Here is a 25,737-nt window from a genome sequence, read left to right as displayed (position 1 = left end):
TAGATAAATAGAGAGATAGATATGTATGTACACTTTGATTTCATATATTCCAGCCTTTAGGTTTCACAGTGTTAACCCATAACAATCCAAAAACTACTTTCCATTTTAGCATATATAGATTTGTTGCAATTATTATTATTTTTTTTAAAGCTCGGAACCAAATAATTTTATTGAGTAATGGAAAGTATTTGATTAAAATTTTATATGTTACTGCACACTAAGCTCTACTTAAAGTGCCATAGTAATGGGAGCTGAACGACACATCGGACGAAAGAATGCTTGGGGCCAGTCTTCATCTCCATGGTTCAAATGTGTTCCCATAACCGCGAGGTGTGTGCTACTATGTGGTGCTTGCCCCGTTTGTGTAAGAAACTCATGACAGTACACCCAGATTAGCTAATGGCTAAAAAAAAAAAAAAAAAAAAAAAAAAAAAGTTGATTTTTGGGTGGCCATTTTGGATTAAAGTTCTTTATATTGTCGGGATCTATTCGCAATCATACAACGTACATCTTCATACCAAGCCGAGCGGTCTGCGGCGATAGACCATCGGCTTGAAGGTCCCGGGTTGAGTCCCGGAAGGGTCATATGTATGGATTTTAACATCATTTGTTTTTTCGTACTGTCAGGGGGGGGGGGAATCGTACGGGATAAAAGGATTTCAGTCTGAAAAAAATGGAGAGAATATCCTCCCCAGGATACTTTCATGGGAGTAAGGAATTAGTAAAAATATAGGATATACATTTTATAGTTTAAAAACATGGTTTGGGTATCCTATTTCTTTTCTGTTAATTATATTCTTCAATGTTTCGAATTTTGATCATTCTCATGATATTTTCTGCTTTCAACGGAGTTCCATGAATATTATACCAAATGTTCTTTACACTTATCAAGTTCGAGAGGTTTAGTGCGCCTGTAAGAAACAATTTCTGAAGATAATTCAGGTCCTAAGGAATATTATTCACTAGGAAAGGGAAGTATTCCCCTCCTCTCGAAGCAGAGGGCAATTTCGCACTCTGGTCAGATCAAACATTTCCGCGTAACAAAACGAAGGTCCCCCTGTAAAATCTCTTCACCTAAAGTATTATTGTTAGTATCATAAATTTGCTAAAAGCAAACAATTTGAAGGGTTCGTCGATAATATCTTTGCTTCTTTTGTCGTCCGCCCGCCTTCCAAACGAAGAGGTGAATTTTACAACATGACTGCTGTATAATAAGCGAGCGATTGGTAAAATGGTAAAAGTGTGTTTTTATGTGTGTGTGTGTGTGAGAGAGAGGGAGAGAGAGAGAGAGAAGACAAAGTATTAGTTGCAAGATGACATACTTCAATTGCCGTTTTCGGTTCATATAGCCAAAAGAATACCGCCACCAGAGAATAAAGACAAGTGTAGACCTTACCCAGTTTTCAAATTGAATAGATGGTGGTGGTAGTTCGGTTTCTTGACCTTGTAAAAATCTTCCCTGTCTTTGATTTTGTTTGTCATCATTCCAGCCAGAAACAAAAAAAAAATGAGAATTCCTCAGTTTACAGCAAGGGGAATTGGGGACAAGACATTAAGGATGATATTCCTGGAAGCTCATGTATCACGATTGTTTCATTCAATAGACAGAGGACACTTTTCTATGAAGGCTTTTCAACATGTTTTCTCACAAAGGGGATTTTCCTTTTGCAATCTATATGACCACTGGCAATTTCAATCTTGGCCATTCCCGCCAGCGTTTTCATTTTCGAGACACGAGACGAGACGAGACATTTTACGAGACGTCCCGTCTCGTCTCGTTTTCGAGACGGGACAAGTAGTCTGTCTCGTCTCGTGTCTCGTCTAAGAGGGTTCTGTCCCGTCTCGTGTCTCGTCTCGTTTACGAGACGAGACGAGACGAGACACGAGAAATGTCTCGTCTCGTGGCAACACTACATATTTACTATATAATGATTAACGTTAAAACCGGAAATGGTTGATTTGTACCGCTTCCGGTTTGAATATTACATTCATCCGGGAACTCGATTCTTAACTATTGACTCTGTACATCATGGCCAAAATTGATTGGTAATCCATCAGATAGTTCTTGAGACTGTTTGTTTCACTGACGGACAGAATGAATATATGGCTATAGAGTTTTGATAAACTAAATTCGTTAATGAGTGATGATGGAACAAATATAAGAAAGGGAACCAAGAGTACCACCGGGAAAATTTTCGAACACAAAATTAGCCATCGAAAACCCACATGTCCTGGGTTAGAATACCATAGATGAAAACTCTACCACTGAGTCATCAATCACCCGCTTATTAGTTTTGTTAATTATTATATTAATATAAATTAATGAATGCCTGCTTATGTTAATTATTGAACAATTACATTGTATACTTCGTAAAGTCAAAAATTATAAATTTGTATTTACTGTACATACAGTGAGCGCAGAAAGTGTTCGCACACCTATGCTATTGAAACGAGAATGCCTGTGAAAAAGAAACAGAAAATTTAAGAAGTGTAATAACACACACAATATGAATAATGAAAACTAAGCTTTATGAATATATCAATAAAGAACCACAAAGACAAGTTTAATGGTCAGAAAGTAAATAAATTCCGTAGAAAAGGTATAGAGTAGACGCAAAAAGTGATCGTACACCTGACGTACGAATACGAAACAAAGATACCACAACTGGGGTTCACTAGTATTCACCTGAGTATACACCTCTGTATAGCATGACGAGTAACAGAATGAGTTTAGTTGTGAATAGGAGTGAAAAAAGTGCACGGTGGGCTGTCGAAATGGGAAGCAACCGAACAGAAACAAATGAGGAGACAAGAAAAGTAATTATTAAAGTGCATAAGAAGGGTAAGTCTTTGAGAAAGATAGCAAACCTCAGGGGCAGATCCAGAGGGGGGCGATCGGGGCCATCGCCCCCCCCCCCCACAAGAGGAAACTTTCTTATTTTATATATAAATAAACCCATCCATAACAAGTTTGGAGCTCTTAAAAGTAGCAGTATTACTGCCGACCGCCCCTTCCCCAGAAGTCCGTCCTGGATCCGCCCCTGTATAGAGTAACCACAATCGAGTATTTTCCGCTGTATGTTTGGAGTCGTTGTCTTGCTGAACAATAAATTGTTTTCAAGAACCATCTTCTGCGCACTAGTATGGAGATATTCCTTTAATATGTTAATATACACTTTGTGGATCATCACTCCATCGATAAGGTGGAGACGACCCACTCCTGAGGCACTCATACAACCCCAGACGAGCACGGACCCTCCTTCGTGTCTTACTTTAGGGACGAGATTTTGAGGATTCATCTCTGTATTCACCTTGCGCCATACCATACGCCTCCCATTGGACTCGATAAAATTAAATTTACTTTCGTCCGAAAATATGACCCTATTCCAGAAAGAAGCCTGATCCCTCACCTTTATACTCTTTTTCAAACTTTAGTCTCTTTATACGATTTGTCTTGTTCACCCAGAACATTATCCTGGCTATCCGACCATGATACCCTGCAAATATTCCGCACTGTACTGGCTGATACTTTAACACCGCGTGTTTCCAGATCCGTTGCCAATTGCACAGCACTACTTTTTGTAACCTTTTTTCTTTCCCTAATAATGTAACGTTTAACTTGTTCACTCATCACTCTTGGTCTTCCAGTTCTTTTATTATTATTATTATTATTATTATTATTATTATTATTATTATTATTATTATTATTATTATTATTATTTTATGGTTTCGCACAGTGATAGAAACATTATACATCGCAATTATTGTTTGTACTGTTGAACGAGGCCTGTCTGCAAGGTTTGCCAGGGGCGGATCCAGGACGGACTTCTGGGGGGGGGGCGGTCGGCGGTAATACTGCTACTTTTAAGAGCTCCAAACTTGTTATGGATGGGTTTATTTATATATAAAATAAGAGTTTCCTGTTGTAGGGGGGCGATCGGGTCGATCGCCCCCTCTGGATCCGCCCCTGACTCTATAATACCTTGAAACAGCTTCGCACACCTCCCCAATCCCCAGACATGAACCCCATAGAACATCTATGATCTGTTCTGGAGACAAGAATCAGAAGGCACAGCTTGTCTACTAAAGAAGGCCTAAGAAAAGCTATTCAAGAAGAATGGGACATAATCAGTCCCGAAGCTACAGAACTACGAACTACTACAGGTGAAATCAATGCCACGAAGACTACAGACAATCATTAACGCACAGGGTAATCCCACAAAATATTAAATAACGTAATATACTTTATAAGCATTAATTCAAGCATAAGTATACGGTGACTTTTTGCGTTTACAAAAAAGGAATTCTCTCTTTTCTTCTGAACAAAACAGTGATTGTGTTTGTTTGGCCTTTCTCTTGTATATAGAAATAAAATGTATGAATGTGTAGTCTTAATTCTGGTTATATATATATTTTCCACCTCCCGTTCTCATGCTAGCTGTTTTCAATATAAAGTATGCACGGTGTACGAACACTTTCTGCGCTCACTGTAGGTATGTTGACAATAAGCGAATGTTATTAGAATATTTGTTGAGATTTATTTTCCTTCACTGCCTTTCGCCTGGTTAAAAAGTAGTTTGCAGTGCTTTGGAGCAGCTGCAGGTGGGAACGCGATAATGTTTGAGACATACCGGCGACTTTTTTGTGTGTGAAAATAAGACCTTTCTCATAAAGTAGTAAATAACTGCAGTAGCAATTGTCTACGTAAATGATAAAGACATATCCAACTACAAGAAATTAATACAGTATACATAGCCTATTCATTATTGTGTTTCTCTTTTAACAGCTACTAGCTAAGGATGGCCAATTCCAGAATTTTTACTTTCCGGAATCCGGAAAGTAAAATCGGAAAAATTCCGGATCTCGAAAAAATTCCGATTTTTTCTAAATTCCGGATTTTTTCCGAATGTCGGATTTTTTTTCCGAAATCCGGAATTTTTCCGAATTCCGGATTTTTTCTGAATTCCGGAATTTTTCCGAAATCCGGAATTTTTCTGAATTCCGGATTTTTCTGAATTCCGGAATTTTTCCGAAATCCGGAATTTTTCCGAATTCCGGAAAGTAAATTTTCCGATTCCGGAAAACAAAATGTCCGGAATCCGGATTCCGGAAAATTTTGGCCATCCCTAATATATAGGCTATATATATATATATATATATATATATATATATATATATATATATATATATATATATATATAAACGATCGAAAATGACTAATATTAGTGTCCACTCCATGGTTTTCGGGACCGCCGAGATGATTAATGATCTTTCGATGCTAACGAACACAGCATATTTCACGGGTACTAAACACATGAGATACGGAGTTGTGCATTTAAATTTTCATTTCAACCCAGCGAAGCGGGTAATATATATATATATAAAGCGGGTAATATATGATACTAATAATTATTAATAAACTCTATGAGAAATTTGCATATCGCTTTTTCAGTCGATTCTACTCTTCATTCACGATTATTTTCGCACTGCTAAATTTATTATAATGTTGTACAAAACACGGTGTATATCAATCGTAGATTTTACGCTGCAACATTTATTACATAACATGATATACTGTATATTTTGATTTTATCTTCAATGCAGAACATAGGATTATAATGAACGTGGGCTTTATTTTGCACGCAAATTAAGAGCTCCATAATTTTAACGCTGTCGGCAAATGTCCTCCAACAGGAATGTAGCTATAATACAAGTGCAGAAAAAAAAATATCTGACTGCTCTTTCAAATGAAGTGAAATCTTTTAAGTTTTACATCTCACGGCTATGCTGGCTAGGGTAAAGGAGACGTTGATGAGAAATGAATTAAATCGTGGAATGAAGTATGAAGAAAGTGGGAGGAAACGGGAGAACCCCAAGAAAACCCACGCACACGGTATTAGTCCACCACGAAGTTCACTTTATGCGAGCTGGGATAGAACCAAGGACACCATGCACCAGAGGTGAACGCTCTAGTCCGGAGCCACCGCAGCCATATCTAACGGTTTTATCTGCTTACTTAACGTAGTGAAGCCACTAGAGCAGGAGTAGAGTACAAAACTCGTTTTTTCTTAAAGCTGAGAAAGGACTTTGCACACATCTCTTTTCCTTAGTTGTCATAGGAAAAGGTATAACTTAAAGTTTAATATTGGCCCCTCACTTCCTTGTATTAGCGAAAATCTATCAATAGTGGCGACTTTGAAAACAGCAAGAATACGAACAACAAAGGGGGAAGTACCAGTAGATGTATATACGGTGTATTTTCACTTTTATCAAAAATCATCTTAGCTAGTCGAAACAAATACTGTGCTCTGATTAGCGTTTCATTGAGGAGAGAACAAATCAGAATCTCAGAATATGTCTACCTTTGAGTTGAAACTTTTAAAGTGTCACCTGGACTATAAAACGTGTGTATTAGTCTTGTGTTTAACTTCGTGTGTGTCACATGATCGTAGAAGTTCAGAAATTTCCTAGGCTTATTCCTGGTCCCATGTCGATCATATCTTTTAAAATTATAGATAGAATAGTCTTCTGAGTGTTTTGTGAGAATATTTTTGTAACAAGTGTCTTTATCCTCAATGATATCTCGAACTATAAGACTTAACAGGGGAAGAGAGGGAGATTATATCGAAGTGAAAGATGATTTATACAACAACCGAAAACATTAGTGACGCTTATCACAAAACTGTAATAAACATTTTCCAAATGCATATACTAAGTGAGTTATATGAATGTACAGGGTGTCCAGAAAATCCGTTTCCACCTCTAGAAATCGCAAACGGTGAGCCAGATATCGTGTTTGATTATTTTAAAAGTACAACGTATCAAAGAAAAAAGTGTTGTCCCAGGGCCACCCGCAAGGTCCCAGGCGGGGTCCTATTTAAAAATTGCAAATGGTGTGGGGGTCAAGTAGCATATCGTTGGAAACTTGTTGGGAAGTGAAAGAGGATGGAACAAGTCTCGACTCCCCAAAATTATCCTGTGCAAAATGACGGCCGATCAAAATGTCAGCAAAAACATCGTTGTAAAGTCTATGGCCACCTAAACAAACAAACAAACAAACAAACAAAAAAAAACTGAAACGGTGAGACAGACGTCAAAACAGGAAAACACGCGTGTCATCATTTCAAAAGTACAATGATTGAAAGTAAAAATACTTGTTCCAGGGTCCGAGACGGGTCCTACTCAAAAAATTTTAATGGGAAGGGAGATCAAGTAGCGTATCATTGGAAAGCTGTTGGGAAATGAAAGAAGACGGGACAAGTCTTGACTCTCTAAAATTACCTTTTGCAAAATGGTGACCGGTTAAAATGTACATCCTCATTTCGATTCTCGAAGCACATTCACTTTTCTTTTTTCAATCGGTACTTGCTGTCACTGTGAGACACTTGCACGTATTCGCTGTTCCTGATGCAAGAATTTCTTTGTTTGAATCATTTTATACTTGATAATCCAGACAACGAACATAAGTACCACTATTCTACATTATATGTTAACTAGTCCGTTCCATACTCAAATATGGCAAATGTTATTTATTTTCTTTTCTTTATTTTTTAATTTGCTTTTATTTTATTTCTTTATTTATTTAGACATTACTGGGCTCAAAGAGCAGAATCTCACAGTAGGGACATTTCCTTTCTTTTCGTTGAGTAAGAATTGAGATGAAAACAAACTAAAACCAGACTATTGAAAGAAGAACTAAAACGTAAGATGTTTGCACAGTATTATCGTAGAGCGTCCAGACTTGTTTCATCTGCTTTCATTTAGCACCAGCTTTCAAACGCTTGAGGCCCCTTGCCACTTGAAAATTTTGAGTAGGACCCCGTCTGGGACCCTGAAACAAATATTTTTACTTTCAATCATTGTACTTTTCAAATGTTTTCCTGTTTTGATTTTTTTTTTTAATGTAGCCACAGAGTTTACAACTACGTTTTTGCTGACATTTTGCACAGGATAATTTTGGAGAGTTGAGACTTGTTCCATCCTCTTTCACTTTCCAACAGGTTTCCAACGATATGCTACTTGACCTTCTTACCATTTCCAATTTTTGAATTGGAACCCGCCTGGGATCCTGTGGGTGGCCCTGGGACAACACATTTTGCTTTGATACGTTGTACTTTTAAAATAATCAAACCAGTGTTTTCCTGTTTTGGCATCTGGCTCACCGTTTGCGATTTCTAGGGGTGGAAACGGATTTTCTGGACACCCTGTATATTCATATAACTCGCACAGTATATAATCTACCTCTCTTCCCTTGTAAGCGTGGAGGAAAACTCTTTGAATATGAAGGTTATTTATATTGGATTAATAGGCGTAATGGTGAGAAGACATATGAAATGCATATTCGGAGCCAAAGCCACTCTTGTTCTGAGAAATGAGCCCATAAAATAGTCAGGTAAAACCGAATAGAAGATTGTCCCATGATCATCCCAATATATTTATATTGTTGGAATTATTGAAGCAAGAACAGCAAGAGAATGCAAGTCTAATGTTGTTGCTGGAGGCAGGGAACCGACCAAAAGTGCAAAAATTGAAGTACAAACGCTTAGACCAGCGAATTAATACTTTGAAGGAGAGATTAAAATCTTGAGCTATAGGTTTAATGGATTACGTTGACACTGTATCCTATTGCATACATTTGGAAAACTGATTTGATTTGATTTTAGTTTAGCGTCCCGTTCAGCAGCGAGGCTATATGAGACGTGGACCTACTGATTAACGTGGAATCGAACCACATGAGCTCATTTGGAAAACTGAGTATGGGTGTACGACAGAAGAAAAGTACAAAATAAATGCACATGTGCAATAACATAAGTCTTTTCTATTTTTCATTTCTTTTACTCCTGATCACTTAGTTTTGTTTTATGCTAAAACGTTTCAATTTCCTTTTGGTGACTTGCATTAAATCAATATCCTGGATTCATATAAAACTAAAATCCCTAAGAAAAATCCTCAACTCAAATATTTCCTTTTGTCCTAAGAGTAGGCGAAACAGAAATAGGCACAACAGCAATTCCTGTTTTATTTGCAAAATGTTCATTACAACTCTGCCCTTTGAAAAGTAGCAAATAGAAAACAAATGAAGTCCCTTTCCTTGTTGTATTACCTTCGGTTTTACTTATTTATGAATTGGAGTTGAACGCCCCTTTTCACTACTACAGCTAAAAAGATGAGGCCTACTAAAGTGGGATTCGAATTATACTCGGCTTAGTTTATCCGAAGCAAGTGTCAAACCTAATATCAAATCTGGAATTAAATATAGAGAAAAAGCGTTAGTAACTTGGGCATGAATAGGCACAGCACTTTCCTGCTGTCTCATGTGACATGTGCTGTCGTCGACAAAAACTCACGTGCTTGTGGGATTTTGTTTTGACAACTTACAATGAGCAAGTATATTATTCTTATTGCCCTCGTAATGTCTTACTGCACATTTACAAGAAAAATGCACGTATGCTCAGCATATATTCTTTGCTTGGGTGCAGTTGCAAACTCCACGATAAATCTTGGAGGTTCACTTATGTATAATTTTCTTTCTCTACACAGAAAATAAGCAATTTTCTCTCTTTCTTTTCTTTTTTCTCTTTTATTATTTCGTATTTGGATTTCTCAAAAGATAAACTTGGTTTTCCATTTATATTTTTCGATATTGATTTTCTATATTCAAATCCGGATATCGTACAGCCCTACTGATGGCTACAAGTAGAGACTACTTCTATGTACCTCGAAATTTAAGTATCTTGGAGAGGGTTGGCAGGTTTAAACCAAGGTTTTTTAAGCCATGGTAAAATCAGTTTTTTCAATCAACACCAATATGGTTATTTCGAAAACCAAACTGTTTTTTTATTTATTAATTTCTCTTTTTAGAAAATCATTTTTTAGAGAAGCATATTTTTAAGAAAACAAACTATTTCTCTTTTTCCTAAAAATGTATAAAAGATATGAGTACCTGAATGCTATATGACAAGCACTTCTTATTCTAAAATTAGAGCCCTAATGATGACGATAGTCTATGCCTGGAAGAACTAGTTTAAGGACTATATCTGACAAACTTATGTTTCAAATTTTGTCCAAGGGGAAGGGAAAAATTTACCAACTATGAAATGTAATTCTGATATTTAACTAATATAGGCCTATCTTTAAAATTAAATTATATCTCATAACATTCATTGATATTTCATAATAACGTTTACTCTTATATTTTAAAATCAGAAATATAGATTAGTAAATTCTTTATAATAACACACATTTACAGTAATTTGAAATTTCATACGAAATATATATTGAAAAGTACCGTAAGACGGGTTACTTTGCACAAAATATGACGGCAAAACCATGAACAGCAAAGACAAAGTTATCACGCACTAACTGCATTTTGACTATAACGTTGGTGGTTAACATCAGTTCTAATTACCGGGAGGATTCGTTGTTGTAGATGTGCAAAGCAGTCACTGTAAAGGCCGCCAAAATTTGAGATATCACGCACAAGTATTTCCGTCAAAATTAAGTCAGTTTCGTAGAATACTACTGTGTATAATGGGACTTTGATGCAATAGTTGAAATTGAAATGTAAAACGTTTTAAAGAAAGAAAAAAATAAAGTAAAACTGGGAGAAGGCGATTTCAGCCTCTACTCGGGGTTACTTTGCACAGTTTCAAAATACCGCTTAAATAGGAAATTATTACTACTTGAACCTTCTGCATTTTAAATTTAGGTAAATTTCCTATTTAGGTAGATGCCGGAATGAATTTCTTGTTGGAAAATAAATTATGGACACTGGTGGATCCAGAAAAGTAGTTTGAGAGGAGTTTCATCCACAAAGGCTTCGTTTATTTATTTATTATTTTTTTTAAATATATATGGAAATCCTAGACATTTGGGATAGCTTGAAGGTTATACGCATAGGAATGACTAACATTAGACTTTAAAAAAAAAAAAAAATGAAATGAAATCTTTGAGTTTTACGTCCCACGGTTATGCCGGTTAGGCTAAAGGAGACGGTGATGATGAGTAATGAATGAAATGGTGGAATGAAGAAAGTGGGAGGAAACGGGAGGACCCCGAGAAAACCCACGCACACGGTGTTTGTCCACCACAAAGTTCACTTGGCGGGGGCAGGGATCGAACCCGGGACCCCAAGAACCAGAGGTGAACGCTCTACCACTGAGCCACCGCGTTTTTAAAAAAAGAAATCATGCAATTTTAGTGGGGTTCAGCCTGAAAGTTCCACACCCCGTAAATCTTTCACTGATTACGGTTGGGATGATATTTTTGGACATAAGGAATAACCAAGACAAATCAGCTCAGGGTATCTTTTTCTTTTCCTGAGTTGATATTTTTGTGGGACATATGCTAAACTATAGAATGTGGTTTCTGTGCCGGTATACATAATTTTCTTTACAAATATCGATAATTTAAACTAAGTACTTATACCGGTACCATCATTCTAACATCAATATTTGTAGACTGCATGCAGTTTTGTGTAGAAAGTAAACTATAGTATATAAATACTGAAGAGAAAACATTGCACAGAAACGTTATATTCGTATGTTGAACATACTTTTTTGTATGTTGTGCAAAGTAACCCCACCTATGGGGTTACTTTGCACCTAAGTTTGTATTTCAATAACTATGATCATACTGAATGTTTACTAATGAACATGCACTAATGTTTTCCTTATATATCTAGCTATTTATTATATGTTTAAAATACAGTGTTCTAAATCATTACGTTTGTAAGTGACATGCGATTTTCTTTAAAAGTGCTTAAATCTTGTGCAAAGTATCCCCGTCTTACGGTACTGAAAAAAGTGTTAATCCATAAATTACTTCAAATCTATATTCCCTTTTTTTTTTTTTTTTTGGTGTTTCTTTAATATATATACATATTCCAACCGTGATCTTGGATCTACCTCGACCAGGATAGAGAATCACATACAGAAACCCAACACAGAATACAATCTGGTTGGTTAAACTGAAGAAGGATGAGTAGGGTGCCATGTGTGTATATAAAACGGTATCAAGACTGCTTTTGTACAGTAGTGAAACCTAGGGAATCAGAAGGCCCAGGAAAAGAAGATAGAAGTGGCGGAGATGACAATGTTAAAATAGACGCGTGATGTAACGAGGAAGGACAGAACAAGGAATGATTATATAAGAGGCACTGTTAACGTGAGACCCTTGGGAAAACCTGATTTAAGGGAAAAGCGGGTCAATCTTATTGTATTTCCTGGTGACTATTCCAAGTGGCTATCGTTTTCTAATAGGAACAATATTCCGCTCATGGACAGTCCAACCGTGGCCCTGTCCATTTGCTCCTGTTAGTGCTGACAAGAAAAGTTAGTTTAGTTTGTAACTGTACTATAAGAGTAAGAATGATTCAGATCTACAGTATTGTATTTCTGATCTTAAATTTATATAGGTCTATATTACGTAAATCTTTCTCACGTCTTCGATGTCGAGGTCTTCCCTGTAGCAGTTCATATGGTTCAGATCCCATGTTAAAGCTGTAGGTCACGTACCATATAAGCTCGATGCTGAAGGGGGCGCTAAACTGTAACCAACTAAAAAGAGGGGGTTAAACGCAGCAGGGTAGGTCCAGGGACATCGAACCAAAATAACCTAACTTAAACTAACCTATTCTAAGCCTTAATACACTAGACTTACTCTGCGGCACAAACGCCAAAGCAGGGCCGGCGCTAGCAATTTTGCCGCCCTGGGCAGTGCTTTCACATGCCGCTCCTTTAATCCGCAAACCTTATTTTCACAGATGACGTTCAAGTGTCATTTAAAAACATGTATAAAATGGAAAAGTAAACAAAAAATGAACTATCTTTCTGGAATGCTTACGTAATATTCAAACGACTCTATACTGACACAATATTCAGTATGCTCGATTTCGCTGTATATCTGTAATATTCAGCAGCGCATACAGAAAATAAAATTTAAAAAATATACTTTAGTCATGACTAAACATTTTAATTTTTAGGCTTACTTTATATCAAAAGGCGTTTTCAATAGAGTATGGAGCAAGAAGATAATTAGTAAATCAGATATTACGGTAAATCTAAGTGGTTTGCCTAAGCCTTATAATGTACTAAAACACAATAGAGATACATAAATTTAACATACCTTAATTGAAAGAAACTTTTCTTGCTTTGATATAAGCAAATTCCTTTATCACATTCGCGTAGTCCAATGTTTTAGCCAATTTGTGTTCTATTGATATCATCGCTAGACCACTCAAGCGTGTTTCAGATATGGAAGAACGTACTTTTCAATAAGCTTAAGTTTCGAAAAACGTCTTTCCCCACTTGCCACTGTTACCGGTAAGGTTAACAAAATTCTAAGTGCAATACGGACATTGGGAGCAAAGTTACGTTCATTAATTAATTTTAAAGTCTCTTTTGGTGAACTTTTAGGCTTAATTATAGTGGATAACACTTTCAATTCGTCTTTCAAATCACTGGGGTTAATATGTTTCTATTCTTCGTTTGTTGAAATGCTGGCAAGTTTAGTACACTTTTCAGACAAAAGTTCAGGTGGCATATCTTTAAAATTACTTATCGTAAAGTAAATCGAAATACTCGTCGTGATATTTAAGTTGTTCAAACCTTTCTCTTATAGCTAAGTGTTAGAACTTAGTAATAAAAATCGATCTTGTATCTTATTTGTGGATCTTCAATAGCTTCATCCTCTGCCTCGCACTGAAACTGTCTCTTCTTTCGACTTCGAGCTTGCACTGTATTACATATCCGTGGATCATCCATATCTAATGCTGATGCCAACTCTGTCGCATCAACTGAGTAAGATTGAAACTTTGCATCATTTCTTCTCTCAAAGTACCCAGATATATCTTCAAGAAATCCTACTGTATCCAACACTGCAACACATGAGAATCAATGCTTTGAAGATTTTTGCTTACTATGTTTATGTGGAGTAAAAAGTAATATCAGACAACGAGTGAATAAAGGAAAGGCAAGTGACGCAGCTGGTTTGCTATACACAGAGAATCGTGGGTGACCATTCTGTCTGTTCTATTGTCATTACTTATTTGAAGTAAAGCATCATAAACTTCCCCTATTTGATAATGAGTCAGAGCATCAATTCGGCTCTCCCACCTTGTGGTGCTGAATGGTTTCAAAGTGAGGCTGCTAATACTGAATGTTTCTTCAGTGTGGCCCAACGTTGAACTGACGCAGAAAAAAAGTCAAACTTTTTTTAGCTATACAAAAAAAATCTCAAGAAAAAAATATGCTGTACGATTTACTATATTCGGAATGAACAATTTGTAAATTGGTCAAAAACTCGCTGTTAGAACCTAAATGTCTCTAGACGCTACAGGTTAGAACGGCCTGTCTCAAGTGGGAGTGTGCCTTTTGCATACTTGGAGCGGAGCGTTAGAACATTATTGAATAGAAAAAAATATAAAAAGACACCTTGATAATCTTATGCACTCTGGCTCAAAATCTTGTCTACGCCGCTGCAACGGAAATATTGAACGAGATACCTGTGGCTAATAGTTTGATAATTGAAAATGAGGAGCAATGCTTTGAATTTCCTGAGTGAGTATTTTCTTGAATGTGAGTGAAATAAGTTCAATTACATTCTCAGGTGAACACAGTTTTATTTTTCCATGTGAGCCTATTACAAAGCATTATATTTTGATAGTATTCTTTTCTTTTTCAAATTTCGCCGCCCATTAGACTTGCCGCCCTGGGCGGTGGCACGGCTCGACCCCCCCCTCGCGCCGGCCCTGCGCCAAAGTGGGGAAGCATATAGCCTATAAGAAATTGTAACGTGAAAGGAAGTATTATCTATTTTCCACATTCTGGTAACCGACATATACGAACATACGTATTTCAAAACATGCTAATACAGTATAACATAGCACATAGGTAACTTCTACGAGAAACCGGCCATCTGATTGATACACGTATTCTACAGATTAACAGCCTTAGGGGAGGATTGATTAATTGAAAATAAAATTAAATCTTTGTATTACATCTCACGAATATGGCCTTCAGCCTAAAGACGGATGATAAATATAAGTGCTTATGGAAAAATCAATGGAATAAGAACGTGAAAAAAGTAATCCCAAAAGAATCTACAGACTCTTCACTACAAACTCGTATGGCCTGGAGTCGAACGAGACTGCTCGTATCAGAGGTGAGCTCTCAACCATTGAGTCGACATGTTCTCTTGGTTGAGTGATTGTCTTCAATTAATGCAGAGGCTATATGACACAGAATCTACTGTTTAATGTAGAATCCAATCCACTACGTAGATCTGTATCAGAAGCAAGTATAGTTCACCAAGGATCGACCAGTGGCCCCGCATGGTATAGTTGCTAACTCTCTCGCTTTTGAGGGGAGTGGTCCCGGATTCGATTTCCAGTGGGGACACTCGGTGAAAAATATGTAAAAGGCTTTTTCAGGCCACCCATCTTGAGTAAGGTTTTCCTCATTCCCACTAGGCGAATGACGGACGGTGGTGACTCACATAATGCTCCCAGACCGCTTCCTTCCCCATTCCCCACCTTCCCGAGCAGTGTGATTGCCGAGGGACGTCATCCCTCATACATAACGGACTAACTTGGCAATAGATGCTGAAAACCCAATAATCTAATTCCTAATCCACGGGAAGTGCGTGCGTTAGCCACTTCGTCGAGAAGATACGCTATTAATGTCATATGAGTACACAGGCTGATTAATAAGGGGAGCGAAAACTCCCCTACAAAGAATCTCTCACCTTGTTACGAGTGCTATCAGGTACCTTCTACGAAATTTTGAATTATATGTCCGACAGAGCAATATTTAGAATTTATTATGACTAATAAAACACTCTCCAAATAACTCTTGCCAATTAAGACAGAAGCAAATATGGAACAAAATAAAGTGAGAAGAAAATTCTACAAACGGAAAAATTATCCTCCCATTACCACAATCATAGTCAAAGTTAATCGAATATAGGGTGAATGTTAAGATACCTTCCTTGATTTCTTGATGTATCGCCCTCCCCGTTTCCCCTCCTTGACAACAGTTTTCGATTAAGAAAAAATAAAAACCAATACCTAGAAACAAGGTCGTACTCTAAGCGAGAATGTCACAGAGTGACTTGCATTTTAAGACTACTCCATCCACGCTTGAGAATTTATTTCTGGGTTTCGCCTTCCTAACAGTCCAAATTAATTATCAGAACGTATCTCCCATTAGTAGCAGATCGTACATGAGAACAGGAGCGTCATTTCAGATTTTGCATTGGGGGGAGGGGGGCAAGACCCCTTGATATTAGTAAAATTTCGCGTTTTTCACTGATTTACTACTATTATGTTGATAAAATCTATATACATCTCAAACTCAGGGGAGGAAATGCTCCTCCCTGGCCCCCCCATAAATGACGCCCCTGCATGAGAAATGTCCAGGTTTTCAAACAAATTTTCCTTTTCAATATGGTCCAGCTACTGCAACATTCTTTTTTTTTTCACAATGTCTTTTCTTTCAGAAACAATTAATTTGACAAACAATAAAGATAATAAATTTCAAAATAAATTATGCGGATTTTTATTATTATTATTATTATTATGCCATTTCTAGACTACTCTCACCACAACTAACTCCGTTATTGTATTTCTATAGGCTTATGATGATAAATATTCACCACAGTAGCATCCAATCCACACTCAGGGTATAAAATGTCACTTTCATAAAAACAGACAGGATGAATACTAGTGGCACCAATGGCGTACTCAAGGGGTGGTTCCGAGCTTTAACCCCTCTTGAACAAGATACTGACATTTTTAAAATATAAACATTTATCATGCATGTACACAAAACTCCTGAAACAATACTTGGGAGCTTCTCCCCTTCATTGATAGAATTCTGTGTATAGTATTGGCTGACATAAATGTTCATACGAATCAAGAAATTGCTGTGTTTCTAAAATTTTCACCAAACAAACGGATCGTTTTCGATGTAAGCCCTGAGGTAAACTGCATGAATACGATAATTATTCGTTTCTGCTTCTTATTTTACGTGCAGTTATACGTAACCAGGGAAAAGTAAGACTATAGAGGATTCTTCCTTTTAATAAATATTAATATAGCCAATGGTGCTCCCACCAAGGTAACATCCTCCACAGTTCTATAGCTAGATGATGATAAGGGGGACTGTGCCCCTCTGCGACCACCTTCAAGTCCGTTGAAACTTTCAGTTGTAAGTTGAACTCAAGTTAGCCCCTTAAAAAAAAAAAAAAAAAAGTCAGCACCCCTTGTCTTTAGTGTTTTGCTTACGGGCCTGGATCCTCCATCGTTTTAGAAGAGAGAAACAGCATAATAGCCGGGAATGATCGAAGGCGATTCTCACCCTGAAGTAATAATTCGTAGATCTCAACTGTAATACCTTCAAATCATGTTATGCATAATTTATTTACATTAACCTTTGATCCTTGTGCCGATACAATGTTTACTAACTCACTGAATACCCAAAAACTTTACGAAATAAAACTTTCAGAAGCTGAAAGTTCTTGTGCATAGTTGTAAATAAACCACAACGAAGGGTTCATGCCAAAATAGTTACATAATGTGCATATTAGTTCAAATTTTATGAAAACCAAACAGAAAGAAATGACAATCATTTCTGTTTTTCTGATGCCGGGTAGGAATTTATTGGAAGAAACGCGTTAAATTTCATACACGACACTTTCATGCTACCTTTGTTACACAGTTTATCTTCCACGTTTTCATTTACATTTATTACAAATAATTGTAAGCACACGATTGTACACAGAGCGTGACAGTGTTTTGTTTACAAACTGAAACATCACGATTCTTCCTCGCCTAACCAGAAACGTACAGTGCCGAACCCCCTGTTTTCAGTTTCAGGGTGTTTGCCATCTCGGTGGTGAAAAAAATTATTTTGTTTGAAATCTTTTTCTCAGTCACTATATACACTGTCAGTGTTACTCATACTCACTTCTCCAATAATGAAATAAGTAATTTATGTAATTCCTACCTTTTTCTCAGTCCAGAAAGGCCCTAACACACACAAAATAAACAAAACCACAGACAAACACCACACAACCGCCTTGCCTCTCTCACTACTTTGCACTGTCTGCTCAGTACGAGTGTTGCCAACCAAATATTTAATTTTACTCTGAGGAGGGAAATTCCCGTGGCGAAATAATAGCAATTGATTTTAGCAAACGAAGAGAAATAACGTTGCAAACACTACAAAAAGTAAAACACAACAAACAAATATTTCTTACATACGCGTATTAATTAACATATTTCACTTTATTATCGTATATCATACGTCATTAAGTTTTTCTAGCAATGATACTGCACATTTGTTTGTGCGAACTAACAAGTTTCCGTAAGCCATCGTATTTCTTTTTCTTTTTCTTTTATCTTCCACTAATCGTTCTGCCACGTTGTAATAAATAATATTCTAGTCAATTTTTTTCCTATTTTTAATTATCTCCAGTCAGTGGCGTACGTAGAAGTTCGTCAAGGATGAGGTTCAAGCTTCCAAGTTCATAAAATTTCAGTATCTGTGTCTATGATACATCTTTATTTACGCATATCATCTTGCTCAAGGAAGAGAGTTAAAACCCATAACTCCTTTTGCATACACCACTGTTTCCAATAGTGTTCTGAGCTCTCTCGTGGCTTTGTGGATACCGCACGCGGCCTTGGCGTCAAAGACCCAAGTTCGATTCCAGGCGGAAGTTCATGTGATTCGGATCTCACATTAAGCTGTAAGTCCACGTTTCCTATAGCCTTGCTGCTGAAAAGGATGCTAAACTCAAATTTAACTAATCCAATATTGTTCTTCTCTCCTCTCATTGGGAACTCCTTATGTCAAAATGAGTTGCATTTTTGCCTTCTGTAAGACAGACCTGAACTCAATTATCGATAAAAGTTTATATACGTGAAAAATAAAATGAAAGCTTTAATTTAACGTGCCCTTAAGCTAAACACGATAGAAGACCAATTAAAGTGAGTGTTTATGAAATAAGTGGTGGAATGAGAACGTAAGAGGAAACAAGAGAATCCGGAGAAAACTTACAGACACGATGTTATCCACAACAAACTTACATGGCCTAGGATCAAACCAGAGACCTCTCGCACCCAATGTAAGTGTACCATAGCAACTGCTTTAAAAAAAAAAAAGCTCCAGTAGAATCTGTTTTTATCTGGAGTGGGAATGAATTGTCATGATCAATGGAGAGATTCTTTTATTAAAAGAATTAAACAGATTACTTTTATAAATTCTGCTCGATTCACATGTGAATTCTTTAAGTTCTAGAACTTAGTATTGAAATCTTCCAAGAATAAGGTCCTGAACTCAACTCAACTTTAAGAAAATATTTGTTAACTTACACTTCTTTTAAAAAAAAAAAAAAAAAAAATCACAGTTCGATGTTTGATTTCAAAAGCCCGAAAATTGGTTTCAATTTTCAAACTCGAAAATCGATTTTGGTGTTTGAAGTCGAAAAAGCGGTTTTGGGTTTCAAAACCGATACTGAAAATCGATTTTCCACTAAGCCGGAAAATGTCATGAAATGTGAACAGCACTAATAATAATAATTATTTACGTAAAACATACATTTCAACGATTTATTGAATGGTTATATCATAGAAAACTTGAGCGTTATTGAACAATAGATCCTAACCACCTTATCTTCCTTATTCAAGTCAAACATTCATTTTAATTGAGCTGAAGTATAATTTCACCATTCGGCTCAATCGATATTTCCGTTCGTCTGTCTTTTCCATGGGGCAGGTGCCTTTGTCCAACCTTATGAAATAAGTCTATTGTTTGGAGCAGGAGCGTTATTTCAGACTTCGCTTGAGGGGGGCAAGAGCACCATCGACATAAGACTTTCAAGTTTTGTACTAGTATTTTAGTAGAGAATCTATTAAAGTATATGTATTCCTCAAACTTTTGAGGGGCAGTTGCCCCTCCTGGCCTCCCCCCTAAATGACGCCCCTGGTTTGGAGTCGAATTCTGAGAAGAATAAGGTGATAAAAGGCCGATCAAAGTAAAAACAAATAGATAAAAAACACTATAACTTCCGTGAAAAGTATTCAATTTTGACGCGATGTGATGGATGTATTCTTTTAGTCTCCCGGGATAAGGAGGATCTTTACAAATGCCAACGACCTCCTCGGAGGACGGATGAGCGAATGGAGGTCAGGGTACCTTTTTGTACTTAGGCGAGGAGACTATCCTAAAAGACAGATGAACCACAAGGTGGTCAACAGCATGGAGATGTGGAAAGGAAATGGGAATACTACCACATTATTTTCCCCCAGGAAGGACGAAGGGAAGAATAAAAAAACATTAGAGAGGTAAAACATTCCGGAGGTACAATAGCCCTCCTTTCCGATCTCCGGGTGGGGACTGCTCCAGGAAGAATCATAGAGTAGAAAAAATAACTTTCATTTCATCATAGTAACCTAGAACATACGTACTTCATGACATGCGAGTAAGTTTGAAAATTTAAAAGTGGAAACATATACATGTAAACTGATCATAGTGGGCTTGAAAGATGTGAGATGATCAGGAATAGGCGATATAGTATCGGAAAATTACACAATATTCTATTCGGGCGGCATTAAGGCCGAGAATGGTGCCGCGATTGCATTGAGGAACGAAGTAGGCAACGTAATATGGTTGTTACAAATACGGGTTTAAAAGAAAAACCAAGTTATGCACGTGGAAAAGTCCAGGAGATAAGAAAATGCTACCAAATCAGTCACATTCTTGTCAAGCAACGTTTCAGGAATAATATACGAGACGTGAAAACATTACCGGGGGGGGGGGGGATATTGATTCGGATCACAATCTCCTAGTGGCGAAAGTGCAAATCTGGTTAAAGTCAATCAAGAAAAGTGAGAGGAAAACTCGAAAATGATACTTAGAGTGACTGCTAAGAAGTATGGACAGTGATGTGAAAGAAGAGATTTAGGAAAAACTCTGTACAATGGGTGATATGGCAGGCAATATAGAAAAGATATCGAGAAAAGTTAAACAAATTCTACTAAACACACTCCAGGATGAAAAGAGCTCCGATAAAATCATGGAATACTGAAGCGATGTTTAAGAAGATGAACCAGAAGGACGAAAAGCACGTACATCAAAGAATACAGAAAGCTGAATAATGAATTGAGAAGAGAAACGGACAAAGCCAAAGATAAACACATTGAACAGATATGTGAAGAAATAATGGAACTTCAACGACGCGGCAGATATGATCTGATGTATCAGAAGGCATAAGAATTAGGAGGGAAAGCTAACAAAAGTATACGCACGTTTGGAATCGAAGATCGATACGGTCGTGTAGTCGCTGATCATCAAAGAATTCCTAAAATCTAGGAGGAATATATAGAGACTCAAGGAGAACCATCCCAAGCATATTACGATGGAAGCAGAGAAAGAAGTGGACGATGAAGAAAGAGGATCAAGTATATTGAAAAGAGAAGTGGTAGGGGCGGATCCAGGACCGACTTCTGGGGGGGGCGGTGGGGTCTCATACTGCTACTTTTAATACCAAACTTTGAGATGGGTTTTATTTATATATATATAAAATAAAAAATTTCCTCTTCTGGGGGGGGGGCGATCGCCCCGATCGCCCCCCCCTGGATCCGCCCCTGGGTACAAACCATCAAAGACATGCAAAGAAGGAAGACCACTGGAGACGACGACATGCCAGCAGATTTGCTCAAAGGATTAAGAGACAATCCAATGAAAGTATTGACTTCACTTATTAACAGGATCTACCTGAATGAAGAATGGCCTAAGGATTGATGCTACAATGATTGTATTGTCCAAGAAAAAGCAAGCAAAGAAGTGCAGCGATCACAAAAACATTAACTTAATTTCTCTTCCTTACATTAAAGAAAGAGTTGTGTTTGTGATTCATTGACTGGCAAAAGGCTTTCGATTGGGTCAATTAGACCAACACTTCTGGGGGTGCGCCTGGTGTGCTTTCTCTGAGGTTTCCCAATTGAATCTGTTTGTTTCGCGGTTGAGATCTGTGTTCGGTTGAGAGTTAAAATCTCTGAATAGTGAAAAGGATCAATTTATCCTATTTTAAGAAATATACCTATATCACCCATGATAAATGTAATATTTTTCCGATTTTTATTAAACGGAGTGTACGTGTTATTAAAAACACTATATTATTTATAGCTATTATCAGCTCTGTTATTTAGAGTTAAAATTAGTCATACTAAAAGAATGAATTCATGTATCTTCGGGAAGGGGGGGAGGGAGCATGCTCTCTAGCACTTTCCTAAGATCACCCAATTTTTGTATATCATTGCGTGTACTTCAGCTCCATACGCAGAGGGGGTCCTACGGATCTGGATCCCCCAAAGTTCGTAACTCGACGAACATTTGCTTACTTTCTTAATAAGATATATCGATGTGGCCTAAAGATTTGCTCTTACAGTTCATCTGCATTCTTTCTTTCCTTATAAAAACAATTTAGTTGTATCATTTTTTTCTGAGAATATAGGTGACTGTAGTTAAAAAAAAAAAAACTATTTATCGTTGTATCGGATGTAGAATAGCAACAATTCAACATTAATAGATGTAGTGTCTTGTAGTATTGGATCCCTCTTGAACAAGAGTTTCTGGGGGCGCACCTGGTATGCTTTCTCCGGAGTTTCTCAATATATATTTCCCAGAAATTATGAAATTTATATGCAAAATTACGCATAGGTTCTTTGAAAGCTTCCCAATATGATTATCCTTAGGGATTTGCAACAGTCAGATACATATTCAAAACATCCGATTTATATGAAAATAGTAGAAGTTTCTTTGGATACTTAAGCATGGCTATTTTGGTTGTCATGAAATCGATCAAGGGTAAGTTGCTGAAAAATGTAAAATATTTTATGAGTATAATACAACACGAAAAGTGATGCGAATTAAATTTGAAACAAAGTATTAAAAACAAGCTTACTGATTATTCGTCTGCACAAAAACCCTATTGAAACATCACCAACAAAATTGAATCACAGAAAGAAAGTGTTCTGTCCATTCTGTTGGAATCACAGAATATTAGCAACTCGATCGCAGAAGGGCCCTGTTGATACTCAATTTTGTATATCCCGTCCATTAAAAATAAAAAAATATAAAATTATGGAAAATAACCTACATGAAATTTATTCATTACGATATGTCGGATTTAGTATGGATAATATAGTGTATAACATAATTGATTCTTGAAAAGTCGAAGCAAGTAATTAAACCTTATTTAAGACTGCTTTTCAAACATATTGATGCCAAAAAGTTTAATAAAAGTTTATATCTTGGTTGAAGTACTTCCCTTTGTCTCTTGTTCAAACTGATCTTTTCTCCAACTCTCTTTATTTCACCATTTATTTATTACGGTAATTCATTAGATGTATCATCTGACTCATTTTAAATAAACGTCTTTTTCAATTGATTTCAAATATTGGAACTTCGGGTTAAGAAACGTGCAGCTATTACCGTTTTATCGCTTTGGGTGATACATATTTTAACCTTTTATCAAGTATATGTACAGCACATTTTCTCTTGGAAAAAGGAAAAGTAATTAAAAATTAATCGTAAAACAGGTTTTATCTACATAGCGTGCATGTGAGTAATGTTTGTTTCGAAAACAGAGGAAGTTCGATAAAGTGATAAGATAGAGGAAACATCACAATGAACATTTTTTAAATCACTTGTATTTATGGTTCATTATCTTAAGGTGTAACTTCATGACGTATCCATATGAGGCAATTCATTTTCTAATAGGCAACAATCAACTTTTGTTGAAAGCTCTCTACTCATGCAATGGAAATAATGTATTCATAAGGTTAAAAAGTCAAATGTACGAAGAATACATTTTTAATTTTGTAATAAAATATGAACAGCTCTGAAATACAGATGGAAGTTCATATTTTAATAATGTTTGTACACAAAATCATTCAACAATGGAGCAAGTATAAGACGTCCGAAGTTCGAGAAACATCCGGAACTCTAGGTTTCAGCATCACAGAAAGTAATCTTTTTAATGTATTGTTGAACACGGTATACGCAGTTCAGCTGCTCTTTTGCGAAGCAATTTCTTTTGGAGGCATCACAGTCAATCGAGCGACGGCAGCCCATGTTCCCTCCAGTGTCTTCTCCGTCCACTACGCATATTTTCGAAATACACTCAGCCTTAGCCAGGAGGCATTACGTTTGCCAATATCGCACGAAAACAAATGAATGCTGAATTGCATTCTAAACCGTTCCTCCTCCTGCTCCTCCTCTTCCTACTACTACTACTATTACTACTATTACTATTACTATTACTATTACTACTACTACTGCTACTACTACTACTACTTTTGCTATGGTATAAGTATAAGGGAAAACTTATTTTAATGAAAGAAGTTTAATGAGAATTTTTTTTAAAAAATCGTTAAATCACTTTTCGAATATCATTTTAAATCTTATTTTAACGAAAGAAATGTTATAATTTTTTTTAAATAATAAAAAAACCTTTCCGTAGGCAGGGTTTGAACACACGCCAACATCGATTTTCCTTACTAACATACTACACTAGCTCACTTTTTTTTATATAGTCACTTTATTTTCCTACATACATGGTATTACAGAGTAGATTTACAATGGAGAATAAACATGTCTGATCATCAAAGTGAAGAAATAAAGTGATGGTTTTATCCTACTTGTCCAATACCACCTTAAGTTTTCAAACGTTTTGTTTTCCTCCAAAAACTGACACGTCTTCCATCTTGTTCTTCTTAAAAAATCCATGTAATCTTCCACTGTGAAGAAAGATCTATAGCTGTCAATATACCAAAGAGTATTGGCTATTAGCCATGATACAGCGTTATTTTTAGATTTCGGATAGCACTTGTAGTCAGGGTAAATTATTATTTCAGGCAAAATAGCATTGGGGGATGTACGACATATTAACGCTAGCATCGTTACAAGTTGTATCCAAATGTTCTTAACGATAGTACACTTTGTAAGTCTATGTATCAATGTATCATCATCACAGAAAGTAATCTTTTTAATGTATTGTTGAACACGGTATACCCAGTTCAGCTGCTCTTATGCGAAGCGATTTCTTTTGGAGGCATCACAGTCAATCGAGCGACGGCAACCCATGTTCCCTCCAGTGTCTTCCACAGGCACTTGATTTGGAACGTTGTATCTCGGATAGGCGTTTGTTTGTCGGGAATAAATCATGTATAACCAACTCACTCGGCTACGAGGGCCGACAGCATCTGGTGTTTACTTTGTGCTTTATGCAGAGTTGGCGTGGGTCAATGAAAACTTGACTCAAGACCCACTGACCCACCACCCACTGTGACCCACGACCCACTGACCCACGACCCACTGTGACCCACGACCCACTGACCCACCACCCACCGTGACCCACTCTGACCCACGACCCACCGTGACCCACCACCCACCGCGACCCACTCCGACCCACCGTGACCCACCACCCACCATGAACCACTCTCATCCACTGTGACCTATTCTGACTCATTAAAATCCTTCATCATCAACTCTGAACACGAACCACGGCCTCTTCTGTACTGACTGAAGAGTTTACACTTGTAATAAAACAAGACTGTGAAATTGTCACTAATCGGAGTTTGAATTTCTAGTCAATCGCTGAAGCACCACTCTGTTACAATAACGGTGGATCTGACCTTTACGATATAAAATGGTAAAGTGTTTGTCAGTG

At 37.0% G+C, this 25,737-nt stretch overlaps 1 protein-coding gene across 8 annotated transcripts in view; it reads right to left on the bottom strand.

Moving 5' to 3' along the window:
• The window catches only part of tty (tweety), a 485,971-nt gene extending 467,853 nt beyond the window's left edge, over positions 1 to 18,118 (bottom strand). For all 8 annotated transcript variants that reach the window (XM_081731237.1, XM_081731240.1, XM_081731242.1 and 5 more), the window contains exon 1: positions 18,006 to 18,118. The gene's annotated coding sequence lies outside the window, so the exon portion shown is untranslated. The remainder of the gene's footprint in view (positions 1 to 18,005) is intronic.
• Positions 18,119 to 25,737: the final 7,619 nt, after the last annotated feature.

The sequence above is a fragment of the Thermobia domestica genome, chromosome 11, assembly GCF_964235325.1.
Source record: "Thermobia domestica chromosome 11, izTheDome1.hap1.1, whole genome shotgun sequence".
NCBI lineage: Eukaryota > Metazoa > Arthropoda > Insecta > Zygentoma > Lepismatidae > Thermobia > Thermobia domestica.
This window is presented reverse-complemented; position numbering and strand designations above follow the sequence as displayed.